The sequence below is a fragment of the Schistocerca americana genome, chromosome 7 (genome assembly GCF_021461395.2).
Source record: "Schistocerca americana isolate TAMUIC-IGC-003095 chromosome 7, iqSchAmer2.1, whole genome shotgun sequence".
Classification (NCBI taxonomy): Eukaryota; Metazoa; Arthropoda; class Insecta; order Orthoptera; family Acrididae; genus Schistocerca; species Schistocerca americana.
In genome coordinates, this window is record NC_060125.1 from 353551850 (window position 1) to 353561893 (window position 10044).

Here is a 10044-nt window from a genome sequence, read left to right on the forward strand (position 1 = left end):
TCGAGTAAATATTTATACAAATAATCCAGAGACAGCAAACGACTTGGAAAAGCAGTTGAACGGAATGGACAGTGTCTTGAAAGCAGCATATAAGATGATCAGCAACAAAAACAAAACGAGGATAATGGAATGTAGTCGAATTAAATCTCATGATTCTGAGGAAGTTAGGTTAGGAAATGAGACGCTTAAAGTAGTAGATGAGTTTTGTTATTTCTCCAGCAAAATAACTGATGATGGTCGAAATATACAGATATAAAATGTAGCCTGGTGATGGCAAGGAAAGCATTTCTGAAGAAGAGATATTTGTTAACATTGAGTGTAGATTTAAGTATCAGGAAGTCTTTTCTGGAAGTGTTTGTATGAAGTGTAGCCATTACGGAAGCGAAACAGAGACGATAAACAGTTTAGACAAAAACAGAATGGAAGCTTTCGAAATGTGGCGCTACAGAAGAATGTTGAAGATTAGATGGATGTCAAGGGATCACCAATTTAGTAATGGAGGGAAGTGTGAATGGTGAAAAATGTAGAGAGAGATCAAGAAGTGAATACGGTAAGGAGATTCAGAAGGATATAATTTGCAGTAGGTATTCGGAGATGAAGATGCTGTTACAGGATAGAGTAGCGCTGAGAGTTGCATCAAATGAGTCTTTGGACTGAAGGTCACAAGAAAAACAATGTATTTTACGGTCTCTTCGCTGTTGTATTTCATTTCAGGATGTTTACGAGAGATAAGTAAGTAGAGAGAGAGAGAGAGAGAGAGAGAGAGAGAGAGAGAGAGAGGGCGTGGGGAAGGGGGAAGCGGAAGAGAAAGGCAAAATGTTGGCAAGTGTTGACACATCACTTTACTGTGCGTAGAATATCGTCTCATTTAGAAGTTACCAGCAACTTACGTGTACGAGCAGCTCATGGTGATTATTAAATAATGCAATCGGCTGAAATGATGTGTTCTGAATTGCTTGATTCTGGAACACCTACGGCAAAGAGATCTTTTCATTACGTCTTTACAGGAAGAATCACACGTCAGTCACTATCGAACTGCAGCGGCTTTTATTTTACTTCTTTTTTGTTTACTTTTTTACTTAATGTAAACATTTCCTATTCTTATTAAATAGTTATTTCTTGTGGTGTTTTATACATAAGTCACTAAGGTCACAGCGTTGCCTGCGTAAGTATTTATTCCAATTTTCTATTAGTCCATCTAATCCCACCCCCCGCCTACCTCACGCCCTCCCTCTCCTCATCGTACCCCTCCTCTCTCTCTCTCTCTCTCTCTCTCTCTCTCTCTCTCTCTCTGCCCGCATCTCGTGGTCGTGCGGTAGCGTTCTCGCTTCCCACGCCCGGGTTCCCGGGTTCGGTTCCCGGCGGGGTCAGGGATTTTGTCTGCCTCGTGATGGCTGGGTGTTGTGTGCTGTCCTTAGGTTAGTTAGGTTTAAGTAGTTCTAGGGGACTGATGACCATCGATGTTAAGTCCCATAGCGCTCAGAGCCATTTGAACCATTTTCTCTCTCACTCTACCTCTACCTCTACCTCTTCCTCCCCCTGCTCTGCCCATCTTTTCCTGCTTCCTTTCTCTGTCCACGTCGTCCTATCTCCGTCCATCTCCTCCTTCCCCTTACCCGTATGCATGTCCTTCTCCCCACCTGGCTGTCTCTCTATCTCCTGCCTCCACTCTCAACGTTATCATGCTCATCCCAACTTGACGCTGGTGTTTCTTACCCTAACAGTATTTCTTTGCAGATCATAACTAATATGTCTACATCTACATAGATCCTTCGCAAGCCACCGTACGGTGGGTGGCGGGGAGTATCTATACAACGAATTGTCGTTTCCCTTTCCAGTTCCACTGGCAACTAGAGCGAGGGAAAAACGCCTGCCTATATGCTCTCGTAAGAACCCTAATTTCTTGAATTTCATCTTTGTGATCATTATGTGCAATGCTTGTGGGCGGCAGTAGAATCATTCGACAGTCAGCTTGAAAGTCCGGATCTCAAGGTTTTTTCAACTGTGTTTCTCGAAAAAAAAGTTGCCTTCCCTCCAGGAATTCCCATTTGAGTTACCGATGCATCTCCGTAACACTTACGTGTTGTTCGAGCCTACTGGTAACAAATCCAGCAGTCCGCCTCTGAATTGCTTCGATATCTTCCTTCAGTCCGATATGGTGCGGAACCAAAACACTCGAGCAATACTCAAGAATTGGTCGCACCAGCGACCTATATGCTGTTCCTTTAGAGTGAACCATTCTTTTCTAATATTCTCCCAATAAACTAAAGTCGATCATTCGCCTTCTGTACCACAGTTCTCAAATACTCGTTCCGTTTCATATCACTTTGCAACATTACGCCCAGACATTAAAACGAATTGACTGTATCAAGCAGGACACTAGTAATACTTTAACCAGACATTACAGGTTTGTTATTCCTGCTCATCCGCATCAACTTACATTTTTCCGCAATTAGAGCTAGCTGCCACTCATCACACCAACTAGAGATTTTGTCTAACTCGTCTCGTATCTTCCTACAGTCATTCGGCTTCGAAACCCTACTAGACTTGGTTGAAATCATTCCAGGAGTTTAGGAAGAGGTTTTCACCCATAGCTCTGCCCGCGTACGCGTATGTCAAATATGTTTCACATACATTAAAGATATTTCACACGTATTTGTACACGTACTTCACCTCTATCTATGGCGAATTTCATCTGGCGTTTCATTTCCAGGCAGCTTAATGTTTATAATGTCTGGCTCCTGAATTATATCCTCTAAAATGATATAATTTTGCTGTGACATCCAGTGGTATGTGTAACTACTGCCTTCGAAATGTCCTGTGAGTACGTTTAGCAATAAACAGATCATAACTTCAAACATCGTGATGCGGTAGTCTTTCACGCATCTCAGTGGTATGACGTTATTTCTCTTGGACTATGTGTCGTACAGTGACATAATTTTGCTGGCACATTCAGTGTTATATATCAAAACTGTCTGAAAAGTGTGTCGCGAATACATTTACTAGTAAAGATATAACACATTAAAACCACATGCTTCGAGTGGCAGTTTTGCTGTATAAGCAGCGAAAATGTAGTAGGCGATAAACTTTCCTCCTTTCATCATTTTGTGGAAATTGACAGCGAGAAAAAGTTTCGTAAGGGTTTGAAATTCTGTGTGAAGTTTGTTCCGAGTCACTAAATGTTCTCACTCTCAAATACTGTATGACTGAATAAAGGTATTCGCGCAGAGTGGGTTACACTCCTCTTTCTCCCCCAACCCTTAAATAGATTTGGTAGGTGGTTTTTACCCACACAGTGATGATTTCCTGACGGTAAGTGAAATGTGTGTCTAATTTAATTGAAATCGGTCCAGTGCTTAAGGAGGAGATGGAGAACAATCATACACATGTGCATAAATTTACACGCACATCCATTTTTATACGAGTAATACGTATGGATGTATGGGTATTATTATCTTGCTTAACATCAGAGGTTTTAAGATAATCATAGGTTTAGCATTAAAAAAGATTGAGTGACGTATTTCGTTATCGGTATTACAGATCTCTTGGAAAGATAGTGGAATAAAACAACGTTTGTTAATTTCTGTAGCGAAACATATAGCTGAGCAGAAGCGCTCTTCTTCACAGTCGGTACATTTCTTGCTGAACGGAGAGTTCGTTTGAAAACATTAGCAATCATTTGGTAATTGTTCTCTTCAAGAGCCTTCGAATGATGTTCAGATGAACTGGTTCCAGTAAAAACCAAACTATATTTGATTCATTACTCCACTGGATAATAATAGTAACACTATTAAAAATTGACAACCAGACAGTTCCCTTAGCTTGAAACCATTTAGGGGAAGCGCCGTTCTGCTCTCTCGAGTTGTTAATGAACCATTAGAGACTCCCGCGTTACGAAGGAACGTCAGGAGCACTGCTGAATAATTGAGGAGCGAAAATGCCCGCGTACGGCTCAGAGACCTTCGCTTGCCATTGGAAGACAGTGCATCTTATGACAGAAACTGATTTATTTTCCGATGCATTCCTGTATTCGTACTATCAGTGTTAGTCCAGCAAGTATATGCGTGACTGTGGAGTGGCTATAAGCTTCATATCTACGGCTACCACCTCTTTAAACATATCACAGACAGGCTTTCTGGTTGGTTCGTTAGTACCACGGAACACAGTATTTCATCATGATGTATAGTTTGTGGGGCGCTCAACTGCGCGGGCATCAGCGCCCAGACAAAGTCACAATTTTTACATATTCCAATTTCTGTCACAGTCCAATCTAAGCACAGTCACGAATGATGATGACGATGAAATGGTGAGGACAACACGAATACTCAGTCCCGGGGCAGAGAAAATTCCCAATCCGGCCGGGAATCGAACCCGAGACCCCATGATCCAGAGGGATCAACGCTAGCCACTAGACCACGAGCTTCGGACGCTGAACATAGTGAATGATCGGAATGATCCCCAGTGGTTCTATTACAGCATCAGGAAGGAACAATAAAAAGAGACCCTTACCTACGAACAAAAACGAAACGTAATAATGTAAGTGTGAGAACCATTGTGCGAGAAGCGTTCAGTTAGTTTGAAAACGAGGTCTCATCTGCTGAGTTACTGAAGTATCTTAAGAAGCCGTTCTTTAAAAAGATTAATGCTTTAAGATTACGCTGAATCAATGTCTGGACTTTGGAATGGATGCAGAACTGGAATTGTCGTGTGTCGTGTTGTAACTGCATGTGGTGTACTCACTCTGTGTTATTGTTAGTAAAACTTTACACAATTCGATTGAGCAATGCAACGCCCAATACCAATAAAGAAATACAGTAACTGCAAAATACATTAAGCCCCTTAGGCACTCAATCATCTGGCCCTGTTCAAAACTGATAACTTTGGTCCCTGTGCACACAGCAAATTAATTAAACTGTCTTACCTCTAAAGCAGCAATGGTGGAACGCGTATTTTTCGTCTCTAATAAAAAAAATTATGAATATGCTAACTACAGGCCCAGCAGTGTGCAATGCTGGCCATAATATTTTAAATGCAAGTGAAATTCATTTGGCTGATAAACTAGGATATTTAAAAAATCCAGCTTCTTTAAAAAATATATGACCTGGACTGGAAGGCGGTACTGATTATGGTGAATTAATAACACAGCTTTTTTAGCAAAATTATATTGCAATTTAAGTTTGTCTTTTCAAAAACATCTTAAAACTGAAGTTACAGTACTCATAATCGATTCACAAACAATGAGATATTAACTGCAAGTATTATCTAACTAGTCGACATAAAAGTTTTCTGGGTTTCGTACCGCGTCATAATATAAAAACTTCTGCTGCTATAGAAAAACCAACGTTTCGGCCACGATATTTTTTTATATAAAGGACACTGCATAGCTAGAACGCACCATTAGACCCAGAAGAAGGCCACTGCAATCGTGGCCGAAACGTTGGTTTTTCTATAGCAGCAGTCGTTTTTATATTATGACGCGGTACCAAACCCAGAAAACTTTTATGTCGACTGCCTCTGGCCGCGGAAGCCTACGCAATTATATTTTCTAACTACATTAATTCAACATAAATACAAATCACCAAATTAAATACAGCTATGTTAACAAATCTTAGAAGCGTTAAAAAGTGAAATATCTAACTAACCTTTTTATCAAAACAGTTTATGTACATTCCGGGGCTATTCAACAATTACAAATTATCAGCCAACCTTATCTATACTAACGGGCTGGTAAAAACAGAAATAACAATTATTGAAGACCTCTACCTTATTTTCAGGAAGACTTCTGCTTCCATGTCCAACAATACTGACATTTCTACATTAATCTAACTCTTGGTGGCTTCACACAGCACATCCCAAAAACTGGATATTCCGTCGTCTTTGCCTCACAGACAGCTACCTACAACTGTGCGACCAGCGCTCTCTTACTCTAACACTATAATAATTTCAGACCAGAGATCTTTGGCTCTGCGATTGCGCACAGCAGTGATCCTCATTATCGAGCCTATCGGAGACTTTCGTTGTTTATAGCATACTAGTTGCATTTTAATTTATTAATATTCTTGTCTTTTTCTGGTAGGACACACAGGCGCGGCCCAGTATACTCCTTTCAAAAGTTTTAAAAGTTTTGGTAGTGAGGAAAATCAGTCAATGGAGGAAAGTTGTCTGTCCTAATGCTTGTCGATGACAGTTGCACCGAAACGGAACATGATCATCGGAACACCATTATTCTAAATTTTGTCTTCCAAAATTACTTCACCGAAGAAGGTCACAACGCAGTTGTAAAACGACCGAGCGTAAATATCAAACATAGAAATAAATGAGCGTGGTATAGAAGAATATCTGAAATCCCTGGATGGAGGTATGTCTAAGGGATTTGAACGGGTACCTTTAGGCATGGTGAATCCGAACTCAACGAACAAAACTTCGAAGGTCATTCAAGATTATTTTCTGAGTATTTACCTGCAGTCTGAGAGGAAAGAAGCATTTCGGGTTCGTTCCCGCCTCCTTTTATCCTTGTATCTGTATTGCATTAAAAGTATCTGCAAAACACTACAGATGTGGATGGTGTGCATAGTGTGTCTGGTTTCTGTGCAAATCTGTTGCGTTGGCTCACGTTCACACTTTTGATATCACTAATGCCCACTTTACTCTTCACGATAAACACTGCATTCAGTATTGCGCGACTATGTCTCGGGCTGTTTTTCCGGTACTGTTAGTTGCACTGTAACGCTGATACGCGACATTATGAAAAGGTTTACCTATGAAGAATTGTAGTAGCTGCAGATGCGAAAGTACCGTGACGACGGCCTCTGTGGCTGATCGGTTCTAGGCACTTCAGTCCGGAACCGCACTGCTGCTATGGTCGCAGGTTCGAATCCTGCCTCAGGCATGGATGTGTGTGATGTCCTTAGGTTCGTTAGGTTTAAGTAGTTCTAAGTATAGGAGGCTGATGACCTCACATGTTAAGTCCCATAGTGCTTAGAGCCATCTGAACCATTTGAAGTACCGTGACAAGGTTTCCTCGATGCTGCGGGAACAAATTACTTTTTAGCATAGTGACGTTATCCGCTCTTCCGTTGCATTCAGTCATTCTGTACACGGGGTGAATATGGGTCAACCCTTTATCAGTAAACCTGCCCATCCTGAAACGAGCAATGAATTTAAACTTGAGGCTGAAAAGTACAGTGGCCGTTGCATTTTTCAACAGTATATATAGTGAGTCAATGGAACATGTCTGTTGATGAAAAAGACAAACAGCGCATACCGTCGTCATTTTCACTGTTACTCGTATATTGTATTTTGAACACAATACAGCTATTCACGTCGGTGGGAGGGAGGGGGAGGTGGTGAAGGAACTCAGACTAAGGCAATTACTTTGTAACGAGCCACTTGACCCCACGGGTCCCTCATATCAAAATACGCTGAAAATATACATCCCTGAGGAAGCTCCGTTGGTTCATTGCGTATTTACGGAGAAAGCGGTCCCCCTTCTGGCATCGGTTTACCACTGGACGCTGCAACAACGAAACGAGGCACGTATCTAGAAAAAGCTGCAGTTTATTCAAATCTCATACATCCGTCTTCCGATATCCCTCTTGGAGAATTGAGTAAACTTTTCTGGATACGTGCCTCGTTTCGTTGTTGCAGCGTCCGGTGGTAAACCGATTCCAGAAGGGGGACCGATTTCTCTGTAAATGCGCAGTGAACTAACGGAGCTCCTCAGGGATGAATATTTTCAGAGTATTTTGTTATCAGAGGACCCGTGGGATCAGGTGGCTCTTTGCAGAGTAATTGCTTTACGTTCGAGTTCTTTCACCACCACCCCCTCCCTCCCTCCGACATGCATTGCTGTATTGTTTTCAAAATACAGTGTGCGCGTAACAGTGAAAATGGCGACGGTATGGGCTGTTTGTCTTCTTCAATCGTGCAATATGTATTGTGCTCACTTATGGAGACTTTTCTCCAGAGCAAATTACAGTTATGCAGGAATCAACACGATTTCTGCAAGCAGTAACTGTAAGGAACACAGCATTATCTGTTATTTCATGAGATTCCTAAGGAAGTGTAACTCGGACCTGAGGTTCACGTCGTGCGTTTTCCAGAAAGCCATAGAGAATATCCGAACACACTGCGTGGAAGACGTCCTTGACACAGGCAGAAGCGAAGTTGCACCTCATGTTAGTGTTGTAAGGACTGCAACTGTCCACGACGGAGACATAGCCCACGAAAACACATCTTTCAAACTCTGCATGGAAATATCGTGGCAACGGCCTTGTCGCAGTGGATACACCGGTTCCCGTCAGATCACCGAAGTTAAGCGCTATCGGGCGTGGCCGGCACTTGGATGGGTGACCATCGGGGCCGCCATGCGCTGTTGCCATTTTTCGGGCTGCACTCAGCCTCGTGATGCCAATTGAGTAGCTACTCGACCGAATAGTAGCGGCTCCGGTCAAAGAAAACCATCATAACGACCGGGAGAGCGGTGTGCTGACCACACGCCCCTCCTATCCGCATCCTCATCTGAGGATGACACGGCGGTCGGATGGTTCCGGTGGGCCACTTGTGGCCTGAAGACGGAGTGCTATGGAATTTTAATCAGCAGGCATACTGCTGAAGTACGAGGGGCGTTCAATAAGTAATGTAAAACTTTTTTTTTTGAAAGCAGGGTGGTTTCTTTCTGAACTTCAGTACAGCAAATTGTTCCCCACTCTCTTGGCTAAAAAACCCTGTTTTCGAACATAATCTCCGTTCAGTGCGACGGCCTTCTGTCACATTGTTGGCAGGAGATGTATACGCGCATGGTAATACTCTGCCCTTCGACGTCAGAACCAACGTTTTGTCGCATCAATAACTTCCCCATCATCCACATACTGATTCCGATGGAGTGCATCCTTCATTGGGCCAAAAAGATTGAAGCCGAAAGATGTACGATTTGGACTGTAGGGTGGATGAGGAAGAGCAGTCCAATAAAGTTTCTTGAGTTCCTCTCATGTGCGCAGAGTTGTGTAAGGCCTTACGTTGTCATAGAGAAGGAGAAGTTCGTTTGCATTTTTGTGGCAACGAACAACCTGAAGTCGTTTCTTCAGTTTCCAGAGGGTAGCACAATACACTCCAGAGTTGATCGTTGCAGCATTACAGAATTACTCCTTAAGAATCCCAGAAGACGGCCGCCATGACTAACGGCTGATGGTGTGGCTTTGAACTTTTTTTTCGGAGGAGAGGTGGTGTGGCGCCAGTTCATTGATCGCAGTTTCGTTACGGTGTGAATTGATGCATCCATGTGTCATCACCTGTGATGATGTTTGCGAAAAAATTGACGCCATCAGCCTCGTAACCCGCAAGAAAATCCTCAGAGATGATTCTTCATTGCCCTTCATGGTGTTCTGTTAGGCGGCGAGGACCCTAGCGGGAACACACTTTTGAGTACTCCAACTGGTGGATGAATGTGTCAGCACAAACAACAGAGACGTCCAGTTCAGCGGCGAGTTGTTTGACTGTGATCCCTCGATCACTTCGAATGAGAGTCTCCGTACTTTTCAGCTTTGCAGGAGTCACAGCTGAGTGCTGTCGGCCGGCTGGTACGCAGGAGATCGGACAGGTAAACGCGAACTTGTTGCGATGATGACAGATTCCTTGCCCAATGACTTGCTTTTGTTCATTTTCAAGTCTCCGTAGACATTCTGCAAGAGCCTGCGAATATCTGCGATGCTCTGGTTTTCCGCCAAAAGAAACTCGGTTACAGAATCAACTTTAAAGGATACCTGATGCGCTGCCATCTCTTGGAAGTTCATGAAACAATGGAGGCGGAAGCTACAATATCCTATCATATCCCATAACATTTTTTAAACCGAAACTGGTCGAAAAAAAACTGTTTCATTACTTAATGAACGCATCTCGTAGATATGCATATGTATAATGGGTGATTTTTTTCCAACGTGTACAAACTCTAAGGATTGAACGATGAGAGGACACGGAACGTAAAAGGTGTCATGAATTTATGCCCGGAAATACATGGTTTCAATACCAGAAACAATTTATTCAGTC

At 42.6% G+C, this 10044-nt stretch overlaps 1 pseudogene; it reads left to right on the forward strand.

Moving 5' to 3' along the window:
* Window positions 1-8262: 8262 nt before the first annotated feature.
* On the forward strand, window positions 8263-8380 carry LOC124623322 (annotated as a pseudogene).
* Window positions 8381-10044: the final 1664 nt, after the last annotated feature.